The 25,485-nt window shown below is 36.2% G+C and overlaps 1 long non-coding RNA gene across 1 annotated transcript in view; it reads right to left on the reverse strand.

Moving 5' to 3' along the window:
- The window catches only part of LOC106997295 (uncharacterized), a 294,922-nt gene that overhangs the window by 114,485 nt on the left and 154,952 nt on the right, over positions 1-25,485 (reverse strand). The window contains exon 6 of the long non-coding RNA XR_013414949.1: positions 10,202-10,250. This is a non-coding gene — a long non-coding RNA (uncharacterized LOC106997295). The remainder of the gene's footprint in view (positions 1-10,201; positions 10,251-25,485) is intronic.

Raw genomic sequence — 25,485 nt, forward strand, 5'->3', positions numbered from 1 at the left:
AAAAAAATCACATTTTCTTTCCATTAACTATGCTATTAAAAAGAAATAAATAATTAACTTTGGAAAAATCTATAAGACTAGAACCAATTTTTCAAACTAAAAGAGTCAATTTTCAAACTGATGATTAATATGGAATATTCCCATGTTAAAAGATGAATAACACTAAAGAATATATTTTATGTTTATATACTATACTCATTGTGCATTTATAAGACTATCAATTCATCTAAAGTGCATTCATAACCTGAGTATTCAACCACATGAGGGTATTCAAGATAAGAGTATGTATATTGGCATCATTTTTCTCACTTCTTAGGCTCTGCTCATATCCAAAGTCATGAAGGTGATAGCTTGGCTAAGTTAGGAGTTAGTCTGCATTTTATGACTCCTACTTAAATAGTTTATCTTGTATTATTTAAACAATACCAGATTTTTTTAAATCCCCAGAATTCTCACTTATCCTAATCTCATCATCATTGTAAAAAAAAAAAAAAAAAAGTAAGCTTACTGCTCCACCAATTTTAGCTGCTGCAAAATTCATGACAAGTTATAGAAGTACTATTCCTTTGTTTCTTAAAAATATTTGACAGTTGTTAAAACTGCTCTTCTAAGAACATTGCTGTGTGTAGAATTCTGTTTTCTCATTTTTGTTTTGTATAATAAGCTTCAGTGTCAGTCTAGTCAAACATATCTAAACATGAAGATCAAAAAGTAACTGTTCTGGTCACTAATAGCTGCCACCCTTTTCTAGCAAAGCAGCACACCCACAGCAGAGGCTACTTAGAGAAGAGAGCGCCGCCCAGGAAGTTCAGTTGGCTGATTTTTGCAATTGATCATGGTGCAGCTTCTGTAAACCCTTTACTAATGATGAGGCTCTTGTCCTATCATCTGCAAAATAAAGGAGATCAACTAGATTACAGATTACAAATTGGGCATCTATGGACTGAATTTCATTGCAAGTCAATTCCATTGTTTTTAATCAACCTGCAAAATGTTAAACTGTCAGGGCATTCATTTTCTAGGATCTCATAGGTCCTACCCCTCCCTTTAATTGGTTTAATTAATAGACAATGTTTGAATAGTTTTAAAGAAAAAATGATCAAATAGAACAGACTTCCCGTATATCCCCTGCACACAGTTTCCCCTATGATTATTGTCATAGTGGTGATATGGTTTGGCTCTGTGTCCCCATCCAAACCCCATACTGTTCTCATGGTAGTAAATAAGTCTCATGAGATCTGATGGATTTATCAGGGGCTTTTGCATCTTCCTCATTCTCTCTTTGCCTGCTGCCATCCATGTAAGATGTGACTTGCTTCTCCTTGCCTTCCGCCATGATTGTGAGGCTTCCTTAGCCACATGGAACTTTAATTCAATTAAACCTCTTTCTTTTGTAAATTGCCCAGTCTCTGGTATGTCTTTATTAGCAGCATGAAAACAGACTAATACAAGCAGCTTCCTACATTGGTTACAAGTAACAACCTAGTATTTATACATTGTTGTTAACTGAAGTTTATAGTTTATTTGGATTTCCTCATTTGTTACCTAATATCCTTTTTCTGTTCCAGGATCTTATCCATGATACGCCATTACATTTAGTCATCAGGTCTCCTTAGGCTCCTCAGAGCTGTGTCAGTTTCCCAGACTTTTCCTTGTTTTTGATGACCTTGACAGTTTTGAGTAGTATTGGCAAAGTACTTTGTAGGATGCTCATGTATTGGAATTTATCTGATATTTTTCCCATAAGTAGACTAGAGTTGAGGGGTATGCAGAGGAAGTAACAGTTTCATCACATCATATCAAGGGTATATACTATCCACATGATTTATGACCTTTGATGCTGACCTTGATCATCTGGCTAATGTAGTCAGGATGTTCCACTGTAAAGTTACTTTCCCCCCTCATCTTTCCACACCATACACATTAGAAAGAAATAATTCTGTGCAGCTCACACGTCAGATGTGGGGAGTTATATTTGAAATTCTTCTGCATAGGAGAATTGTCTCTTCTTCCTTATTTATTAATTTATAAAATCACATATTTATATCAGTATAGACTCATGGATATTTATTTTATACTTTGGGTTATAATCCAATACTGCTTTATTTTAGTGCTCGAATTGTTGTAGCTCTTGCTATTTGCAGCTCTTTCTGTTGGCTCTTGTTCTCCTTTGACATACCCTATCAATGTAGGTTGGTTTATTTGTTAAGGACTTTTTTACTTCCAGCACCTTAAGATGCTCCAGATTGATACTTATTTCATATGTTCTGCCCCAGTCCTAGAATCAGGCATTTCTCCAAGAGCCCTTGTTCCTTTTATTGGAAAATAGTATTGGAAATCAAGATCTGGGTAGCAGGTATGTTTACTGCTGCCAGAATATTGTTTATCTGAGGCCTTCTCAGTTGACAGAGTCTCTCTTTAACTTTACCATATCACATATTTGGTTACTAGTCTGGTCATTGAAGATATTTTTACTTTTCCTTGCCCAAGATCTAGGTTATCTCTAAGATTCCTTCTAATTCTAATAGAATTCTTAGGATTCAATCAATTAAAGAAAGCATGGCCAATTATGGACTGAAATTGAAATGCAAAAACAAAAAGATGAGGGGATAATTTCAGGACACGTCTTTTATGGGCTTTACCCAATCAGGCACACACCCCCATGGGTTCATTTCTGGTATCTATATCCTTTTTAATTTTCATTTTACCCTAGTCCAGAGCTTCCTGATCTCAGCAGAACTCCCTAATGCAGGCTTTCTCAACCTGGATACTATCGACATTTTGGGGACAGACCATTCTTTGTTATGAGGGGCCATCCTGTATAATGTAGGATGTGCATCTATGAGACTACCCACTAGACAGAAATCGCATTCTCCCTTCTGATTCTGAAAACCCAAAATATCTCCAGACATTACCAAATGTGCTCTAGGAAGTCAATTACTATAATTTGAGCTTCTCTCTATCTCTGACATACCTACAAATGGCTACAATATATAATTGTTGGTTCACTGATCCTTTTTCAACTCTCTACATTAAAAAAATCTCAGTACATCAAAGGGTTTTTGAAAAAAAAATCAATAGTAGTTGGAAGCAAGAGTAAAGCAACTTAAAGTTCTCTTCTTTGCCAAGTTAACAATATTACAACTTTAATGCAGTAACAAGCTGCTACTGTTCTGGATCCCTATTCATAGGTTTACAAGGAACACGTGGGGAACCATTTTTCCCCAAAATTGATTTTTGAGTTCTGTAAATTTTACCCTTTGATTATTATGACAAAACTTTCTGTATAACTATGGAAATAGGGAAGCACAAACTTAAAGAAAGATGAAAAACTCACATTTTTATATTGTCTGTTTATATTCTGTCCTACTGCATTTCGGTGAAGTCACCACTTTACACAGCTTCTGGGCTTCCCAGTACCTGTACCCCTGCCCTCCTTTAGGGAAATATTCCCCTTTAGGGAAATGTTTCTCATCCAGTCAAGACATAACTATGGGCCAGATGAAATCTCATTCCTGTACTTTTAGCCACACTACTTTTAGACACATGGGAATGGTCAGTCATGTTATTGTAAAGCAAAGAGAAGTCATTTCATTCTAATTTAATTTAATTTAATTATTTATTTATTTATTTTGCTAATTGGGGAAGTATAAATCTAGGACTGCTGTTGACTTCCTCTTCATAGCTGGAAAGAATGTAGCTAAAACAAAGAGAAGCAGAGATGACTGCAATTGTGACCAGTTCTAGTTCTGTCCCTATCTTCAGTGAGCCATCTCAACATCTGTGATGGATGATATTATTGTTCACAATGATCTCTTGTCCTCTCTGTAAGAGGACCTATATCCCTCCTATGGTCATGTCACTGGCAGCACCTCCCCGTGGAAGGAGATACTTCCCTCACCCATTGACAGACAGCATGCGTGGCCATATGGTTTGCTTTAATTGATTGAATATGGGCAGAAGGAATATATGATATGTCCAAGTAGAGACCATAAGATCCATCAGCTTGTTCTATGATTATTTTTTTCCTCTTCCACAAGTCTAAGACAGGGGCTGCTCCTTAAAACTGTGCCCCAGAATGAGAAGATATATGGAGGACAGCTACAGCCAGAATGTAACATGAACAATAAACAAAGCTTTGTTATTGTAAACCAAAAGCTCTTTCTGAAAAATTCCTTTCTCTCTCTTTCTCTCTCTCTCCCTGTGTGTGTGTGTCTGCCAGAAGATGGTTCCACTAGGTTTCTAGCCTTATAACTGAAAGCATTCTAATTATCCTGTGACTAATATATATTCTTTAGTCTGTGACTAATAAATACAACTTGGCAACACATTTACAAAGCATATTACCAAGGTCAACATGTGTAAACAAGTATACACTGAACTAGGCTATCCCAGAAGAGGTTGTTTTAATGACTAATAACAAATTGTATTCAATATTAAACTTATGTTCAGAGATGCTAAACAAGTTTTTATAGTCACACTAGTTTGCTCTTTCTAATGCTCATATTTACATTATTTGCTAGTGTTTTTCCTAAGCTTCCTATAGTCAAATACAATAATTATTATTTCAACTTCTTTAAATAATTCTTTTAATATATTTTTACTACAAATGTTTCTTTCTACAACTTAATAAAATTTAGTTCATTGCTCAGAATTGTTAATTTACTTTGGACATGCCGTATTATTTGTTTTGTTGTATGTTAAAATTGAAACAGTAACATTTTTCATATGTTTAGATACATAGTGAAATGATGAAAAGTCTGTATTTCCATTAGCTAATATGTTGCAGTCTACTAGTGCATATCCATGTCTGATTTTCCTCACCTTCCTGTAAACACAAGAAGACCATTCTTCCCGAAACAACCTTGCAGTTAGAGCTAAATGACTACCTCTGGTTCAGTGGTTTTCAACCAAAAGCAATTTTTCCATTCACTGCCAACCCCACCCCAACCTCTAGAGGTATCTTTGGTTATCATAGCCAGAGGGGACATCTCTGGTATCTGGTGTGTAGACACCAGGGACACTGGCATGCATCCTGCAGTGCAAGGAGAGTCCCCCAAAACAAATTATTCACCCCAGCCATAGTTGAGAAACCTGGTTCTAGACAGTGAAAACTGAGTAGAAGTAATGCAGGTCAGCTCCAGGCTGAGACATTCAAGAACCTATCTTCTCTATCAAAGGCAACTGTAGAAACCATGTGTTGAAATGGAAATACCACAAGAAGCAAGTGACCTCTCATCACAGAGACAGAGGTCATCGCATAGAGAGAGGAGCTACTCTGAAAACTCCCTGAGCCTTAACAGAATTTATGTGATCATTACATAAATCTGTTTTTGTCTTTAACCTTCACTGTATGTCTTAAACCACATTTCATGGCTATTTTCATAGAAGCCTAACCTATTCTATCCTTACTAACATAGTTAGTTTTATAAATTTTCACTTATATGCAATAAATATAGTACTTTTTTTAAATGCCAGGTGCATTAGTCCATTTTCACACTGCTAATAAAGACATACCTGAGACTGGGCAATTTACAAAAGAAAGAGGATTATTGGACTTACAGTTCCACATGGCTGAGAAGGCCTCACAATCATTGCAGAAGGCAAGGAGGAGCAAGTCACATCTTACGTGGATGGCAGCAGGCAAAAAAAGACCTTGTGCAGGGCAACTCTGTTTTTAAAACCACCAGATCTCCTAAGATCCATTCACTATCATGAGAACAGCACGGGAAAGACCTGCCCCCATAATTCAATCATCTCCCACCAGGTTCCTCCCACAGCACATGGGAATTAGGGAGCTACAAGATGAGATTTTTGGTGGGGACACAGAGCCAAGCCATGTCACCAGGAAATATCATATATATAGCATCGAATAGCTTTTAAACATAATGTACTTCTCAGGCAAATTTCTTTTAATATTCCAGTCATTAATATATGCTGAAGATAGAGATGACATTATTCAAGCAAAAGCAGGATTTGAAGAATATAGTTTAAAGACCAGTTAGCAGTACACTCAATAAATCCTCAGAATGTAGAACATAATTATATGTGTGTCAGAAGAGGGGATCACCCAGGTCTGAAAATGAAACTGAGAAACTATAACTTTCACGGGGTATAGAATGGTTTTCCCCAAAAGTTATAAGAATGTGAAATAAGAGGTTTAAAAAAAATTTTTTTCCTCAACAGAGTGAAAAACAGAGTTGATCCTATACTTCATTTCACAGCTGCCTAGCTATAGTGAGTGATATATGTTTCTAACACAATGGATGGTAGCTTAGGAAGAGGATCCAATAAAATCTATATTGGAGCCAAGCATAAAATTCAAAGAAAATGCCTCTAGTTAATCAGTTCCCTCATACGCCAGAGAAGGGCTCACATTTAAACCCCGTATTATTATAGGTATTTAGATTAGTCAAGAGCAGTGCTATAGGGATGAGAATCCCAAAGTTTTAATTTAAAGCCATGGGTTTCCTAATTTTTAAATATTTTCCACTTTTTTTCCTTCTCAGTTAAAGTCATAATAATAATTTGTAAAACTTTCAAGTCATGCTTCAAAATTTTCAACAACCACCTTTTTATGAGACAAAAAGTTGTGTGAAACCAAAACACAAATAAGAAATGTGAGTTCAACTGTGATCACTTCAGTGTACACAATATTGACAAGTTCCAAAATGATGATACCTGCAGTAAGTATGTGTATAACTTTATATTTTCCCAATAGAGACGTTTAATTGCCAAGGAAGCAGTTAAAACCAGAACTCACATATTCCATATTTTTAAAATCTGAAGTTAATTCTATATGAGCATATCTCATGGGTAGAGACCAATTAGATGTAAGCAAGGGAAAAGAATTCCTTGCCAAATGATTTTGACCTTGAAATTTTGCTAATTTCCTTAAAACGGTCCTGTGGCAGTGAGACTGCTTGATGTCCGGGGAGCTCCACTCAACTGGTAGTTCCGGGATTCTAATTCTGTTCTAAAAGCCTCTAAAACACTGTGGACTTTCTGCAAATATTGTTGACTCTCAGACAGGTTACAACACAGAACACGATGACCTCACTATCACCCAGAGAAGGGAGGAGAAGTCCACATTAAAGAGTACCGGATACTAAATCCTGTTGTAGGAGTAGCCAACAAATTAATGTTGTTTTTTTTTTTCAAAGTCAGATAGGGTAGTCAGCCTGGCTCACATAGATCCAACTACTCAAGAAGGTCCAATCCAAAAGATGAGATGCTCTGGGAGGACAAGGCAGGCTGATCAAGTTCAAGACCAGCCTGGACAACATGATGAAACCCCAGCTCTACAAAAAATACAAAAATTAGCCAGGCGTGGTGGCACGCACCTGTAGTCCCAGCTACTCGGGAGACTCAGGTGGAAGGATTCTTTGAATCTGGGATGTGAAGGTTGCAGAGCTGTGATCATACCACTGCACTCCAACTTGGGCAACAGAGCAAGACTTTGTCTCAAAAAAGAAAAAGAAGAAAAAGAGATGGCATGGGCCAAGATGGGTATACATGACAAGACTGGCTCCTGCTGATTCTCAGAGAGGGGTAACAGGTTACTGGTCATATGGGAAGGATGACATGCACCATGAGGAAAACATCAGGGTCTTAGTACCACAGATTAGAATTCAAGATTGGGTTTCTGGCACTACAGGACACTGGAGTGCCAAAGACAGAGTGGCACAAAGCCACATGGGAGCGGCACAAAGCCAACCCCATGATCTGGGCTACCTCAACACAGGTATGCACGGGTTGCTCAAGATAAAGACTGCCAGGACAGTATCTGTTATAATGACATTCTGCTTCCTAGAGAAACTGTTAAATAAAACTCCTAATTTCCTCCTCATCCTAGCCAGAACTGGTATCAAGACCAGGAGTAAAGAATGTTTGTTACAACTCACTTCAGAGCCAGTGAAAGACAATGACTGTAAAAACATAAGGAATGATTACATTTATCTCCTGAATTTTTTATCTTACATTTTTAAAAATGTTTCTATGCTTTCCTTGGAATCAAGACAATTACCAATGTAATTGTCAAATCTAAATACTATTCAATATATAAGCATTCCAGCATGGGGGATAAGTGGAGTCAGTATTATGAATTTCACATTGACAGTACATAAGACATTAGAAATTTGATTCTTAAGAGAAAATACTCAGTTGCTTGAAATTGTCTCATAGTTAGAAACTGAAATATTGAGATGAGTTTGTTCGAAGTATAAAATCATTTGTCAATGTACTGTCAATGTACAAAATATGTTACATTACATGATCTTTATTTTCCGACTGCATTTAAATTGTATCCACCATCACCTTCACTAGCCTGTGAAGGTGGAGAATGCATATTCTTCTTCTTTACAACTCTTCCTGTTACCTGACTCACAGTAGGTGCTATTTCAATGAATGTTTTCAAAAGGGATATTTTAAAACCAAGGTTATGATGTTGCTGGAAGGCTTTATGATCTTGACTTTGACGATAGGTTAAGTGTACTAAAAATTATGCCTATTCTACTCACACAGTTGATCAATAAAGCAATAACATTATTAACAGCAAGTATAAAGCCCCCTGGAACTTCCTGAATTCAGCTTCAATTTTGTCTATAGGGAAAAAAGTTGCAAGGAAGTCATGGTGAGGTAGCTCTGAAATACAATTATCAAACTGCAGGAAGGCTGAGTTTAACAACTCAAGTTCCATTGAGTTGTATTATTATTATTGGCATCCAAATTTAAGTAGTTTATTTTTAAATATTGTGTTGTAATACATTGTTCCTAGTAAAGGAAATTCTCTGACATTGAAATAAAATTTGAAAACCAAGGAGTAAAAGAGGGAAAGAGATAGTAGTAAGCATCAGTTTATCAATTTTATAGCTAAAAATTAATGTGAAGTAGAAACAGTGAAAGATAACAGACAAACATATTGTTTCAGGTAATTCATTTATGGTACCTCATTATAAATGGAATGAGGATTTGGTTATATAAAAACTATCTTTAAAAAAGTATCAGTGGAAAGACATGATGTCCATGCACTGTGTTGAATGGCCAGGGTGAAAATGCTGCAGCACACAACAGTCCAGGATTGACAACAGCAGCCACTGTGATTGTCAACTTGTCTTTTGTAGGTGGACCACAGGAACTTCCATAAACAGTTGTATTGTCTAACCATTTCCTTTGTATTACCATAACATCCAACGTGTACCCATGGTTTTAACAGCAGACTGTTTAGAACCGAAACACAAGGAAATTCTTGGAAATTGATTGAAAATCATACATTGGAATTAAGCAATAGTTGCTCCTTTAACCAAGCATGAGCTCTCTGGCATCTCAAATTCACAATTACTTCTTAACATGGAGACCTGATATTATTTGCCATTGATCACTAAACTTGAGTTGCTAAACTCAGCCTGCCCAATCTCCATGTCCTTGACCAAAGAAAGATTCTGCCTTATCTTGCAAATGTTTTCTCGTATCTCATGATATCTCTCGCAAAACTCTGGGAAGAAGAGGTGGAGCTATGATGAAGGCAGGAGATACTCACAAGGCCATCCAGACCAACTGTCCTAACTCACGCTATCAATGGGGAACTATTACACTTAAGATGATCCTTTTCTTTTCACTTTTCATATGCAAATATTCATAAGCTCAATGTTACTTTTAAATGTCTAGAGTGATTTCCACTAAGTGTGTATTTTTTAAATGCCAAATATATCAAGAACCAGTTATTGCATTGTTTTATCTTGCAACATCTTTTAAAGGCAAGAATTAAAGAAATTGGTATCATGTATCATCATTATTTATCAGAACTTCACAGGCTACACATATAGTTGTCCAACAAAACTTGAAGATGAGATCTTTGTAAAGAGTGATAACATGCTATTGAGAATCTACTACTTTGCTGAAGGTCCTTAGTCATCCAGTAGGTTCACTTTTCTAAATGCCTACTTTTCTCCTTCAGTGGCTTTGATTATAATTCTGAGAATAGATGCGACCCTTTTGTAATATAGCAGACAAAATGCAAAGCAGACTATATTAATCTGTCAGCAAGCTTTAAATATTCTTTCTCTTGTCTTGTGCAAAACAATCTTAATCTACCATGTATTTTCATCCCTCTGGCTTCCTTCCGGTTATTGATCTTTGTGTTATTTCTGCAAGCACATGGAAAGATTTTATTACGTGTATGAATTAAGCCTATGATACATACAGTCTGCTTTATTCAGCTGAACGTGTCTTTAATACTCTTCAAAGTGAATCTGTAAAATAAAAAAAAAAAAGTCTCCATTAAGAGCTGTTGCCCATTATAACTTCTAAAGTTACTTCATAGCCTTACACAGTTTTACAACATGCACTAAATATAAATGAAGAGCAAATAAAGATAAATATTACACATCGGGGGGCTCATAAAACCACTGTGTAATTGTCCTGTCCTCTAGCCAAGCCCCAAAAAGTAGCACATAAAGTCCTATTTTTAATGTTTTACACTTTTTGTCAAAACCTTGGGACTGCTCCCAAGATGAGGCCATATGCTTAAATCAGTAGTAGGCAATTTCTCTCTTTCTCTCCATTAAAACAACAGAAGAAAACAAAAAAAAATCTAGAAGGGGAAAAAATCTGAGTTCTGGCTTTTTAGTATCAACCTTTTAAATTAGGAAGATAAAACTTTTTATAGCAAATTATTTATTCCTCAGGGATTTATTTTTCTATAATATATAATACTGAATGTTCACAATACATTATTTTAAATAGAGATGGGTCTCTTGGCCCCAGGATATAAATACATACCATGCTATTCTAACAACCAAGAAACAGTTTATTCTCTTAATTACTTACAATTGCTTTATTCTCTAATAACATATATGATGTGTTAAGGAAATAAACAACAACTTAAAAGTAGAAAAAAATATGGAAGAGTCTCTGTGGAGTTTACGAAATCCCACTGGATGAAGAATGGAAATTCCGAGCATTTGGAGCAGGGTGGGGCAGCTGTCTAACACTAATTTTGGGTGGCAACGTTAACAATAAAAGATATAAATCTTTTATTCTCTCATCGATTACTATTATTAACAATACCATCATTATAATATTACAGTTATATTACTAAAAATTAATATTTAATTGATCAATCTACAGAATGTATAATTTATGTACTCATCCAAAGAATTATGCATTCTGATATCAGACAATGTAATAATAGCTTTGTATTCAGAAAGCATATTTTAACAGAAAAAAAGTCAAATGACAATTTTAATAGACTTTAAAACGGTGTACAAGTAAAAAAAGACACTAGTTTTGTACTTCAAAATTTGGAGGAAGACATCCAGTCATTAAACAGTCTACAAAACACATGCTAGCAGATTACATTAAAAAACTATGCACAATATAAAAAGAGCTGAAAACAGTCTTCACTGTAAAAATAATTTAAAATAAACTTTTCAATTTAAAATATCATCTATAGCACAAACACATCATGCAAATGGAAAACTAAATATACTGCATTCTTTAGTGTAGCCAAATAAATTCAGATTGAGACATCTTTTAGGTAGGGAAATTCAATATGACTTTTTTCAATATGACTTTTTTCATTCAATATGACTTTTTTTCTCTGGCAGTACTGGTCCTAGCTGGGTCTTTTATGCATAAAGAACAGCTATATTTCAAGCCCTTTTTATTGTAATCAATACTAAAGCAGCATTAGAATACTTTATTAATTTAGGAGTAATGTTCAAAAATGATCTGAAAAATAAATGCTTGCTGTGCAATTTCATAAAGTATGAACTTCTTGAAAGGTTAGAAGCTTTTGCAGCTAAGAAAGTTGATCTCTAGTTTTAAGCATTTTGGTGACTAAAATGAAATGGGAAAACTAAAGAACCAGAGTCAAAATCCATGATGTATAAAAAGGTGAGCACAATGAAGCAAGATTTAAAGCTCTCTAGGAATAGACCAATGCACGGAAAAATTAAATTCTACCCATGAAATAGTCACTATTTATGTCCCTGATTCACTAAAGCAGAAAGGAATTTTCAATAATATAAAGGACAAAAAAAAACTGTTTCATGGGCAAAAGGATCAAACAGGCATTTGATTAAAGAGGATATTAAAATAGCCCAAGCATATGGGAAGATGCTCAATGTAATTATTCAATAAGGAAGTGCAAATTAAAACACAAAATAAGATACCACTAAACACCCACCAGTGGCTAAAATTTAAATGGCAAACAATTGTGTCAGCAAGAATGTGGAGCAACTGGAACTCTCATGCAATGTTGATGGAAGTGTGAATTGATACAATAATTTTGGAACAGTTCTTAATAGTACCTATAAAAACTAAATATATGCCTATCCAATGGCCAAATAATTTCACTCTTACATATATACCCAAGAAAAATAAACCCATATGTCCCTAAGATATAAGACCAAAATATTCTTAGCAATTTTTTTTACAATTGCTTAAAACTAGAAACAACCCAACTGTAGGTTAAGAGTAGAATAAACATTTTGTGGAATATTCACCTCCCTAATTAAAAAGAAAAAGACCTATTGATTAATATAATTAATATGGATGATTTTTACACACATAATAATGAGCATATACAGACAACACATTACAGACAAATAATGACACAAAGAAATATAAACTGTATGATCTCATTTCTATTAATAATAGAATGAGTTTTTGTTTTGTTTTGTTTTGTTTTTGAGACAGGTGACCCTGTCACAAATCTTCTGTCACCTAGGCCGGAGTGCCATGGTGTGATCACAGCTTACTGTAACCTCTACCTCCTGGGCTCAAGCAATCCACTCACCTCAGTCTCCCAAGTAGCTGGGACTGCAGGCATGCATCATTACACCTGGCTAATTTTTGTATTAAAATCGAAGTATTTTTTTGGGAGAAGATTGTGGGCAGGTAGGATTTGACAGGATATGGACTCTAGGTAACTTTCTTTTATGCTGGAAATGTTCTATGTCCAACTGAGTGGTGGTTACAGTTACACAATTGTATGCGTGTGTAGAAATTTGAACATATAAATACATAAATATATATGTAAAAATTATCACCTGAGATTTTGGTACTTTATAGGATAGATGTTATATCTCAATAAAAAATTAACAATGAAAAATTTTATATCTTGATAGTAGATACAGGTGTAAGACTTATCTCCTTTTAGAGGAGAGCACAGGAGATGAACATGCCAGATAGCTTGTTTTCTTCCTCACTACTCAGCATGAAGAGTCAACAAATCATTTGTTTTCTTTGGCATACTGGTCCTCTGCCTATTTGATATATAAATTAGTTTCCGAGGGCTGCTATAACAAATTATCAAAAACTTAGTGCCTGAAAACAGCAGAAATTTATTCTGTCACAATTTTAGAGACCAGAAGTCCAAAACCAAGGTGCTACTAGGGCATTATGCCCAGGGCTGCACTCCATCTAGAAAAGAGACCTTCCTTGCCTCTTCGAGTTTCAGGTGGTTCCAAGTGGTCTTTGGTTCATGGCTGCATGACTGCAAGCTCTGCCTCTGTCATCACACAGCTTTCTCTTCCGGGTCTCTGGGCCTCCTCTTCTGCTCTAAGGAACTCGTCATTGGACTGAGGAGCCACTCAGAAAATCCAGGATGTTCTCACTTCGAGGCTCAATTATTTCTGTAATGACTCTTTTTACAAATAAGTTCACATTCACAGATTATTGCTGTTATGATATGGACATATCTTTTTGGGGGGACCACCATTGAACCCACCAAAATATTTGTAAATTAAAATGAATGCGACTCCGCATTTATTTGTTATAATACATTTAAGATAATATAATATGTAATCTCTGGCTAGTTAAGAACAATAAAAATATACATGTACTTTGTGTCTTACAGATGTAAAAGATATTTTTCCTTTTAAAATTCTGATTTGACCTTGATAATGAGATAATTTTTCAAAAGATTTGCCACAGTAACCATGCTATATTTATTCATCACCCATTCATTTATTTAACCAAAGGATAGGATACAGTGTTGAAAGTTTTAGTCTTAATTCATGACTGAGAACTGATTTGGGTCAATTTTAAAGAAAGAGAGTATGACATTCAACTTTTGACTCGCTCAGTAAAGAGTTGAAAATTGCTTCAACAGAAACACTTAATGGAATATGATAGCACAGTATAGAGCACAAAATTGTTCAACCAAAACTTCCTAAGAAAGAAGTTGAACCCTACACAGGATTATTTGAACAAAAATATAAAATTGTCCTTAACTAAAGTTAACGAGCTGTTTTCTATTTTCTCCTTTTATGGTTGCTAGCCTTTGCCCACTTCAAGACATAATGATCTATTATTAGTTCATGTAAATTCAATACATTCATTTTTCAAATATCAAACATTATATTTATAATTTTAGAAATTTATAATTTTTAGAAACACTATAGTTTTTAAGTATTGTTTTTCTCCCAAAGTTATATAAGATATATATGTGTACTTTATATGTATATTATATGTGTTTCTTTTTTAAATTTTGGGGGGTATATAGTAGATGTGAATATTTATGAGGTACATGAGATATTTTGATGCAGGCACACAATGCATAATAATCACATCAGGGAAAATGGGGTATCCATCTCCTCAACCACTTACCCTTTCTTTGTGTTGCAAAGAATCAAATTATTCTTACACTCTTACATATTTTTAAACGTACAATAAATTATTATTGGCTGTATTCAAACAACCCTATTTAAAAATAGGCAAAAGACACGAACAGACACTTCTCAAAAGAAGTCATACACTCAGTCAACAATTTTTTGATGCCAAAAAATGCTTGGCATCACTAATCATTAGACAAGTGCAATTCAAAACAACAATGAGATACCATCTCACACCACTCAGAATGGCTATTACTAAAACGTCAAAAATTAACAGATGCTGGCAAGGTTGAAAAGAAAAGGGAATGCTTATACACTGGGGGTTGGAATGTAAATTAGTTTAGCCACTGTGAAAAGCATTTTGGAGATTTCTCAAATAACTTAAAACAGAACTTCTATTCAACTCAGCAGTCCCATTACTGGGTATATACCCAAAGAAATATAAATGCTTCTATCATAAGGATAAATGCACATGTATGTTCATGGTAGCACTATTTGCAATAGCAAATACATGGAATCAACCTAAATGCCCATCAATCGTGGATTGGATAAAGAAAATGTGGTACATATACCTTAAGGAATACCACCTAGCCATAAAAAGGAATGAAATCATGTCTTTTGCAGCAACACTGACAGAGCTGAAAACCATTATCCTTAGTCAAGTAACCCAGGAATGGAAAACTAAATATGGCATATTCTCAATTCTAAGTGGAAGGTAAACAATGAGTGCACACAAACACAAAGAGGGGAACAATAGACACCAGGACCTACTTGAGCAGGGAGGTTGGGAGGAGGCGGAGGATTGAAAAATTGCCTATTGACTTCTATAGTTATGATCTGAGTGACAAAATAACTGGACACCAAACCCCTACAACACAAAATATATCCCTGTACTAAACCTGCACCTGTACCCACTGAACCTAAAAAGAAAGTTGGAAATAATTGTAAAAAAATAGGAATGCAGAGATCTTTTTCCTTTCTTTTGGGCATATACCTAGCAGTGTGATTGCTGGATCTTATGGTAGCTCTATTTTTAGTTTTTCAAGGTAACTCCAAGCTGTTCTTCATAGTGACTGTACTAATTTACATTCCCACAAACAAGTATTCAAAGATCCCCTTTCTCCACATCCTCACCAGCATTTGTTATTGTCTGTCTTTTAGATAAAAACCGTTTTAACTGGGCTGATATGATATCTCATGAAATTTTGATTTGCATTTCTCTGATGATCAGTGATGTTGAGCACCTTTTCATATGCTTGTTTGCCATTTTGTATGTCTTCTTTCGAGAAATGTCTCTTCTGATCTTTTGCCCATTTTTTGATTGATTTATTAGATGTTTTCCTATAGAGTTGTTTGAGCTCCTTATATATACTGGTTACTGATCCCTTGTCATGTAAATCACTTGCAAATATTTTCTCCCATTCTGTGCATTATCTTTTCACTGTGTTGAGTGTTTCCTTTGCTGTGCAGAAGCTTTTTAACTTGATGTGATTCCATTTGTCCATTTTTGCTTTGGTTTCCTAGGCTTGTGTGGTATTACTCAAGAAATCCTTGCCAGATCCCAAAGTCCTGGAGAGTTTCCTCAATGTTTTCTTGCAGTATTTTTATAATTAGAGGTCTTAGATTTAACTCTTTAATCCATTTTGATTTAATTTTTGTATATGGCAAGACACAGGAGTCTAGTTTTATTCTTCTGCATATGGATATTCAGTTTTCCCAGCACCATTTTGTAAAGAGACTGTCCTTTCCCCAGTGTAGGTTCTTGGCACCTTTGTTGAAAACAAGTTCACTGTAAATGCATGGATTTGTTCCTGGAATCTCTGTTCTGTTTCATTGGTCAAAATGTCTGTTTTTATGCCAGTCTCATGCCATTCTGGTTACTATACCCCTGTAGTAACTGGAAGTCAAGTAATGTGATTCCTCTAGTTTTGTTCTTTTTGTTCAGGATAACTGTGGCTATTCTGAGTGTTTTGTGGTTCCATATAAACTTTAGGATTATTTTTTCTATTTCTGTGAAGAATGTCATTGGTATTTTCTAGAGATTGCATTGAATCTATAGATTGCTTTGGATATTATGTACCTTTTAGCAATATTGATTCTTCCAATCCATGAACATGGAATATCTTTCCAATATTTTGTGCCTCTTCAGTTTCTTTCATCTGTGTTTTGTATTTTTCATTGCAGAGATCTTTCACTTTTTTGGTTAACTAAAATAGTTGCTAAATATTTAAGTTTATTTGTAGCTATTTTAAATAGTATTACTTTCTCAATTTCTTTTTCAAATTGTTTGCTGTTGGTATATGGAAATCCTACTGATTTCTGTATGTTGATTTTGTATCCTGCAACTTTACTGAATGTGTTCATCAGTTCTAATAGCTATTTGGTGGTGTCTTTAGATTTTTCCAAATATAAGAAAATATCATCTGCAAACAAGGATAATTTGACTTCTTCTTTTCCAATTTGGATGCCCTTTATTTCTTTATCTTTTTTGATTGCTCTAGCTAGGACTTCCAGAACTATGTTGAATAACAGTGATGAAAGTGGGCATTCTTGTCATGTTCCAGATCTTAGAGGAAAGATTTTTAGATTTTCCCTATTCATTATGATACTAGCTGTGGGTCTGTCATACACAGCTATTATTGTGTGGAGGTATATTCTTTCCTTTTTTTTTTTCTTTTTTTTTTTTTTTTTTGAGACAGAGTCTCGCTCTGTTGCCCAGGCTGGAGTGCAGTGGCGTGATCTCAGCTCACCACAAGCTCTGCCTCCTGGGTTCATGCCATTCTCCTGCCTCAGCCTCCAGAGTAACTGGGATTACAGGTGCCCACCATCATGCCCGGCTAATTTTTTTTTTTTTTTTTAAGTAGAGACAGGGTTTCACCGTGTTGGCCAGGATGGTCTCGATTTCCTGACCTCATGATCTGCCCGCCTCGGCCTCCCAAAGTGCTGGGATTACAGGTGTGAGCCACCATGCCCGGCCGGTATGTTCTTTCTATACCCAGTTCTTTTAGGGTTTTTTCATGGAGGAATTCTGAATTTTATCAAATGCTTTATCAGCATCAATTGAAATGATTGTATGGTTTTTGTCTTTAATTCTATTGATATGGTATATTACATAGATTAATTTATGTATGTGAAACACCCCTGCATTCCTGGAATATATTCCAATTGGTCATAATGAATGGTCTTTTTAATGTGTTGTTGAATTTTGTTTTCTAGTGTTTGATTTTTGCATGAATGTTCATTAGGGATATTGGCCTGTAGTTTTCTTTTTTCTTTTTTTAATTTTTTGATGTGTCTTTGTTTGGTTTTGGTATCAAGGTAATACCAGCCTTATAGAACGAGTTTGGAAGTAATCCCTCCACCTCTAGTTTTTGGAATAGTTTGAGTAGCATAGGTATTAGTTCTTTAAATGTTGAATAAAATTCAGTGATAAAGCCATTGGGTTCTGGTGTTTTCTTTGCTGACAAATTTTTTCATTATAGATTCAATCTCACTACATATTGGTCTGTTCAGGTTTTGAATGTCTTCACAGATCAACTGTAATAAGTTGTAATGTCTGGGAATTCATCTATTTCTTCTAGGTTTTCCAATTTATTGGCAAATACTTGCCCATAGTAACCTCTAATAATCCTTCGAATTTCTGTGATGTTGGTTGTAATGCCTCTTTCATAATCTCTGCTTTTATTTATTTTGGTCTTCTCTCTTTTATTCTTTGTCTGGTTAAAGGTTTGTCAATTTTATCTTTTCAAAAAACCATTTTTTGTTTTGTTGATCTTTTGTATTGTTTTCTTCATTTCAGTTTCATTTATTTCTACTCTGATCTTTATTTTTTTTTTCTTCTATTAACTTTGGATTTGATTTGCTTTCACTTTTCTAGTTCTTTAAGATGCATTGTTAGATTGTTTATTTAAAGTATTTCTACTTTTTAAATATAGGCACTTATGGCTATAAACTTTCCACATCATACTGCTTTCGCTGTATCCCATAGGTTGTGATATGTTGTGTTTTCATGATAATTTGTTTCAATAAATTTTTAAATTTCTGTCTTAATCTTTTCATTGACCCACTCGTCATTCAGGAGCATATTGTTTAATTTGTATAGTTTCCAAAAATTCCTCTTATTGTTGATTTCTAGTTTTATTCCATTGTGGTCAGAGAAGACACTTCATATAATTTCAATTTTTGAAGTTTTAAGACTTGTTTTATGATCCAGCATATGGTGTATTCTTGAGAATGATCCGTATGCTGAGAAGAATGTGTATTCTGCATTTGTTGGATGAAAATATTCTGTAAATATCAATTAGGTCCATATGGTCTATAATTCAGATTAGGTACAATGTTTCTTTGTTGACTTTTTTGTTTGAAAGATTTGTCCAGTGTTGAATATTGAGTGTTGAAATCTCCAGCTATTGTTGTATTGGGATCTAGCTCTTCCTTTAGCACTAATGATATTTGCTTTATATATCTGAATGCTCTAGTGTTGGGTGTAGATATATTTCAAACTGTTATATCCTCTCGCTGAACTGACCCCTTTATCATTATATAGTGACTTTCTTTGTCTCTTTTTATAGTTTTTGTCTTAAAATCTATTTTGTCTAATGTAAGTATAGCTATTCCTGTTTATTTTTTGGGTTTACATTTGCACAGAAAATCTTTAAGTTTATCTCTGTCTTTATGGGTGAAGTATTTCTCTTGTAAGCAACAGATTGTTAAGTCTTATTTTTTAATCCATTCAGCCACTCTATGTCTTTTGACTGGAGGGGTTAGTTCATTTTCATTCTATGTTATTACTGATAAGTAAGGACTTATGCCTGCCATTTTATTCTTTGTTTTCTGGTTGTTTAGTGGTCTTCTCTTCCTTCTTTCTTCCTTCCCCTTCCTATCTTCATACTAGTGAAGGTGATTTTCTCTGGTGGTATGTTTTAATTTCTTGCTCTTATATTTTGTGATTTGTTATATATTTTTTCATCTGAGGTTATCATGAGACTTGCAAATAATGTCTTATAGCCCTTTATTTTAAGCTGATGACAACTTAACACTGACTGTATAAACAAACAAACAAGCAAAGAGAACACTCATAAAAACTCTACAATTTAACTTTATCCCTCCACTCTTTAATTTTTTGTTGTTTTTATTCATATCTTATTGTGCTGTCTATGTCTTAAAGAGTTGTTGTAGCTATTATTTTCTATTGTTTCATCTTTTAGTCTTTCTACTTAAGATATGATTAGTTTATGCACTCATATGCACACTCATATTTTTCTACTTAAGATGTGAGTAGTTTATGCACAATATGTTATACTATTCTGTGTTTTTCTGTGTACTTACCAGTGAGTTTTATACCTTCAGATGATTTCTTATGGCTCATTAATCTCCTTTTCTTTCAGATTAAAAAACTTCTTTAGTATTTTTTGTAAGACAGGTCTGTTGTTGATAAAGTCACTCATATTTTGTTTGTCTGGGAAAGTCTTTATTTCTCCTTTATGTTTGAACGATCTTTTCACTGGATATATCATTCCAGCATACAAATTTTTTTCCTTCATCACTTTAAATATGTCATTCCACTGTCTCCTGGCCTGCAAGATTTTCCCTGAAAACTCTACTATCAGATGTATTGGTACTTCATTGTGTGTTGTTTCTTTTCTTTTATTTATTTATTTCTTTCTTTTTTTTTTTTTTTTTTTTTTTTTTTTTTTTTTTTTGAGATGGAGTCTCACTCTTTTGCCCAGGCTGGAGTGCAGTGGCATGATCTTGGCTCACTGCAACCTCCCCCTCCTGGGTTCAAGCAATTCTCCCACCTCAGCCTCCCAAGCTGGGATTACAGGCATGTGTCACCAAGTCCAGCTAATTTTTGTATTTTTAGTAGAGATAGGGTTTCAACATGTTGGCCAGGCTGGTCTCAAACTTCTGTCCTCAAGTAATCTGCCCTCTTTGGCCTCCCAAAGTGCTAAGATTACAGGTGTGAGTCACCACACCTAGCCTGTTTATTTTCTCTTGCTGCTTTTAGGATCCTTTCTTTATCCCTGACTTTTAAGGGTCTGATCATTAAATATCTTGAGGTAATCTTATTTGGGTTCAGTCTACTTGGAGTTCTATAACCTTCCTGTGCTTGAATATTTACATCATTCTCTAGGTTTGGGACATTCTCTGATATTAACCCTTTGAGTAAACTTTCTACTCCATGTCTCTTTACCTTTTATTTAAGATAAATAACTCTTAGATTTGCCCTTTTGAAGATATTGTCTAGCTATTATAGAAATGCTTCGTTCTTTTTTATTCTTTTTCTTTGTCTCCTCTGTGTATTTTCAAATAGACTGTCTTTAAGCTCACTAATTCTTTCTTCTGCTTAATCAGTTCTGCTGATAAATGTTCCCAATTATTTGTGGGCGTTAAAAATGAATACAATACAACTCATGAAGATAGAGTGTAGAATCATAGTTAACGGAGACCAGGAAGGATAGTGGGGAGTGGTGGGAAGTGAGCATGGTTAAGGCATAAAAAAATATAATCAGATAGAATTAATAAAATACAGTATTTGATACTAAGATTTAGAATTTTGATAGCACAACAGTGTGACTACATCCATAATAATTTATTGTATATTTAAAAATAACTAAAGAAGGTTGGGCGCAGTAGCTCATGCCTGTAATCCCAGCACTTTGAGAGGCCATGGTGAGCAGATCATGAGGTCAGGAGATTGAGACCATCCCGGCTAACACGGTGAAACCCTGTCTCCACTAAAAATACAAAAAATTAGCCAGGCATGGTGACGGGTGCCTGTAGACCCAGCTACTCAGGAGGCTGAGGCAGGAGAATGGCGTGAACTCGGGAGGTGGAGCTTGCAGTGAGTGGAGATCGCACTACTGCACTCCAGCCTGGGCAACAGAGCAAGACTCCATCTCAAAAAATAAATAAATAAATAAATAAATAAATAAATAAATAAATAAATAAAATTTAATTGTTTGTAACACAAAAGATAAATGCCAGAAATGATGGATACCCCTTTACCCTGTGATTATTAGACACTGAGTGCCGTATCAAAATATCTCATGTGCCCCATAAATATATGCACCTACTAACTGCTCACAAAAATTAAAAACTTAACCAAAAAAAATCTGCTGAAAGACTCTGATGGATTCTTCAGCATGTCAATTGCAAATTGCTTTTTTTTGTTTTGTTTTGTCTTTGAGATAAACTCTCACTCTCTCGCTCAGGCTGGAGTTCATTGGTGTGATCTTGGTTCACTGCAACCTCTGCCTCCCGAGGCAATTCTCATGCCTCAGCCTCCCAAGTAGCTTGGATTACAGACATGCACCACCACACCTAGCTAATTTTTGTATTTTTGGTAGTGATGGGGTTTAATCCTGTTGACCAGGATAGTCTCGATCTCCTGACCACAAGTGATCCATCCACCTCGGCCTACCAAAGTGCTGGGATTATAGGCATGAACCACCATGTCCAACCTTCAATTGCAAATTTCTACTTGATTCTTTTTAATTATTTTAATCTCTTCGCTAAATGTATCTGATAGGATTCTGAATTCTTTCTCTGTGTTCTCCTGAATTTTGTTGAGTTTTCTTAAAACAACTATTTTTTAACTCTGTCTGAAAAGTCATATATCTCTGTCATTATTGGTCATTGCTGCCTTATTTGGTTCATTTTGGTGAGGTCATATTTTCCTGGATGGTCTTAACGCTTGTGAATGTTCACTGATGTCTTGGCATTGAAGACTTTGGTATTTATTGTAATCTTCACAGTCTGCGCTTGTTTGTACCTATCCTTCTTGGGAAGGCTTTCCGGATATTCCAAGAGACTTGGGTGTTATAATCTAAGTTTTTGGTCACTGAAGCCATATTTGCATTAGGGGGCATTCCTACTCGAGTAACACTGTGGCTCTTGCAGACTCAGAGATACCACCTTGTCTTCAACAAGATCCAGAAGAATTCTGATTACCAAGTAAAGACTCTTGTTGTCATCTCTTACTTTCTCTCAAATAAATTGGGTCTCTTTCACTCTATGCTGAGCTTCTGGGGGAGAGGTAACACAAGCCCCTGTGGTCACCACAACCGGAACAGCACTGTGTCAGATCTGAAGCCAACCCAGTACTGGGTCTTGCACAAGGCCCATGGTAACTACTGCCTGGCTACCACCAATGTTCACTCAAGACCTTAGGACTTTACAATCAGCAGCTGCCAAAGCTAGCCAGGTTGTGTCCTTCCCTTCAGGGGAGCAAGGTCCCACAGGCCCTGAGAGAGTCCAGAGATGCCATCCAGGATCCAAAGCCTCGAGTCAGAAATCTTAGAAATCTACCTGGTCCTCTATTCTACTGTGGCTGAGTTGGCACTCAAGCCACAGGATCAAGTCCTTCCTACTCTCCCTTCCCCCTTCCACAAGCAGAGGAGTCTCTCAATGGCCACCACTACCCTAGGCCAGCAGTCAGTACTGCCTGGCTATCACTGATGTTCACTCAAGGCCAAGACTCTTCAGTCAGCTTATACTGCCTGGCCTCGGACTCTCTCCTCAGGGCAGTGAGCTTCCTTCTGGTCCAGGTGAAGTTCAGAAATGCCATCTAAGAACCAAGGCCTGAAATTGGAGACCCCAAGAGCCTCCTTGGTGCTCTACCCCATTGTGGCTGAGCTGGTACTTAAGCTGCAAAAGAAAGTCCCCTTTCCTCTTCCCTCTCCTTTTCTCAAGCAGGAGTCTCTCCCCATAGCCACCACACTGGGAATGTGCTGGGTCACAACTGAAGCCAATCGTCTCTGAGTTTCACCCAAGGCGCATGCGAGTACTGCCTGACTACCACTGCTGACTACTCGGGGCCCAAGAACTCTTTAGTCAGCAGATGATGAATCCTGCCAGGACTAGATCCTCCCCTCTGGCTCAGGGTGTGTCTATAAGTGTCATCCAGGAGCTAGGGCCTGTAATAGAAGCCTCAAGACTCTGCCTGGTACCCGATCCTACTGTGGCTAAGCTGGTACACAAGTTGCAAGTCAAAGTCCTCTTTACTCTTTTCCTCTTCACAAGTGGAAGAAAGGGGTCTCTCTTAGAGGTGCGAGCTGTGCTATCTAGGGTTGTGGGAGGGGCGGTGCAAGGAGTCCCTAGGCTGACCCGGCATTCCACATGCCTTCCCAAGTCCACTGGCTCCGAGTCCAGCACAGCACTAGGACTTGCCCAGGAATTGCAGTCCTTGTGGTCTAGGCTATCTTTCAAGTTTATTTAGAACCCCAGACCACTTTAGCCAACAGTGGCAAGGCTTGCCAGAAGCCAGAACTCAGGTGCTGACCATTGGGATGGGTGATTACTCTCTGGCTGGGGCTGGTCTAAATGCTCCCTCCATGAGCACTGGCTGAGTTCTGCCCAGGGTTGCTTTCCACTGTGACAGGTCAGCGCTGAGTTCCAATGGAAAGTCCCAGAATCACCGCACTCTCTCTCCCTTGAAGTGCACAGATGCTCTCTCCGCACCACACAGCCACTGCCAGAGGATGGAGAAGGCATGGCATCAGCAAGTCAAGACGATCTTTTCCATCCTCTTCAGTGTCTCTTCCAGTGATATGAAGTTAAAACCAGGTGCTGTGATTGCTCACTTGATTCTTGGATCCTATGAAGGTGCTTTTTTTGTGGGTAGTTACTCAATCTGGTGTTCTTACAGGGAAGATGATCAGTGGCGGCTTCTATTCAGCCATCATGCTCTGCCTCCTTTTAAAACAAATTTATTACCATAATTAAATAGCTGAAGTTATATAGTGAATACTGAGCACTTATTTTTGCAAAAAACATTTTGCTACAAAAATTATAAGTAATTTATGAGAATTGTGTTTTTAAAATGTAATTTCATTTACAAAAATTTGATTTCCATACAACTATTTATCTATGCATAGAGTGAAACCCATCTGTGTTATTTAAAATGCAGTCGCTATTGTATTATAAGAAACAACTCTGGCTTTCACCAACAGTGTAAGCAATTATCTGAAGCCAAATATCTTTATTCTTCTGTCCTCTGAAACTTAGAAAGGCAATTTTCATTTACTCAATATCTGCATTGAAATGGAGAATTGCCTTTTATTGTGCAAAAGACAAGATTCTATAAAAACTGCTAAGAAGTATTTCCCTGCATTAACATATTATGAGGTGTAGATTGTTAAAAGCTTTTCTATTATCGATACTGTAATTGGACAGATGTCTGCTACATACTCCTTTTCTGCACTAAGAGCCAGATTTTCCTAAGAGGTGACTATTGAAAGCATTTTAAATTAGAACATAAAATACTCATTGAGTATTTTGGAAATGAAAATTTTAGTCCCCCTGAAAATTTTGTAGGTGTTTTAGAAGGTATCTTTAAAATGCAAAGCATAGGCAGTAGGACAAGACGTAGCAAGCCAGACACAAGAACACAAAAGAAGAGCAGAAGCTGAGGGCTAGACATTTTACAGGAGTCAGTAGCTGTGTCATATCATGGAGGCATTTTCCTCAAGACACGCTGATTCCAAATGGTCTGGCAAGGTGGGGCTGGATGTCAGAAATTAGTCTAGCTAGGTTAGGACTAACCACTTGGCTACAGATACAAGCTAGAGGAAAACAGCTAGCAGTATAGCAAGGTGGTGAAGGATGTGCTTAAATTATAGGCATATCCAAATTCAAACACTATGTGAACTATTTACTAGTTATGTGACTTAAATAATCTACTTAGACATTGCTGTGGTCTGAATGTTTCCTTCCTCCAAAAATTCATATGTGGAAAACTAATCCTCAGCACAATAGTACTAAGAGGTGGGACTTTTAGGAGGTGATTGGATCATGAGGGCAAACCCTTCATGAATTGGATTAGTGCCCTTACAGAAAAACCCTGAGGAAGCTTGTTTGCCCCTTC

Source organism: Macaca mulatta, chromosome 3 (assembly GCF_049350105.2).
Source record: "Macaca mulatta isolate MMU2019108-1 chromosome 3, T2T-MMU8v2.0, whole genome shotgun sequence".
NCBI classification, from domain to species: Eukaryota; Metazoa; Chordata; class Mammalia; order Primates; family Cercopithecidae; genus Macaca; species Macaca mulatta.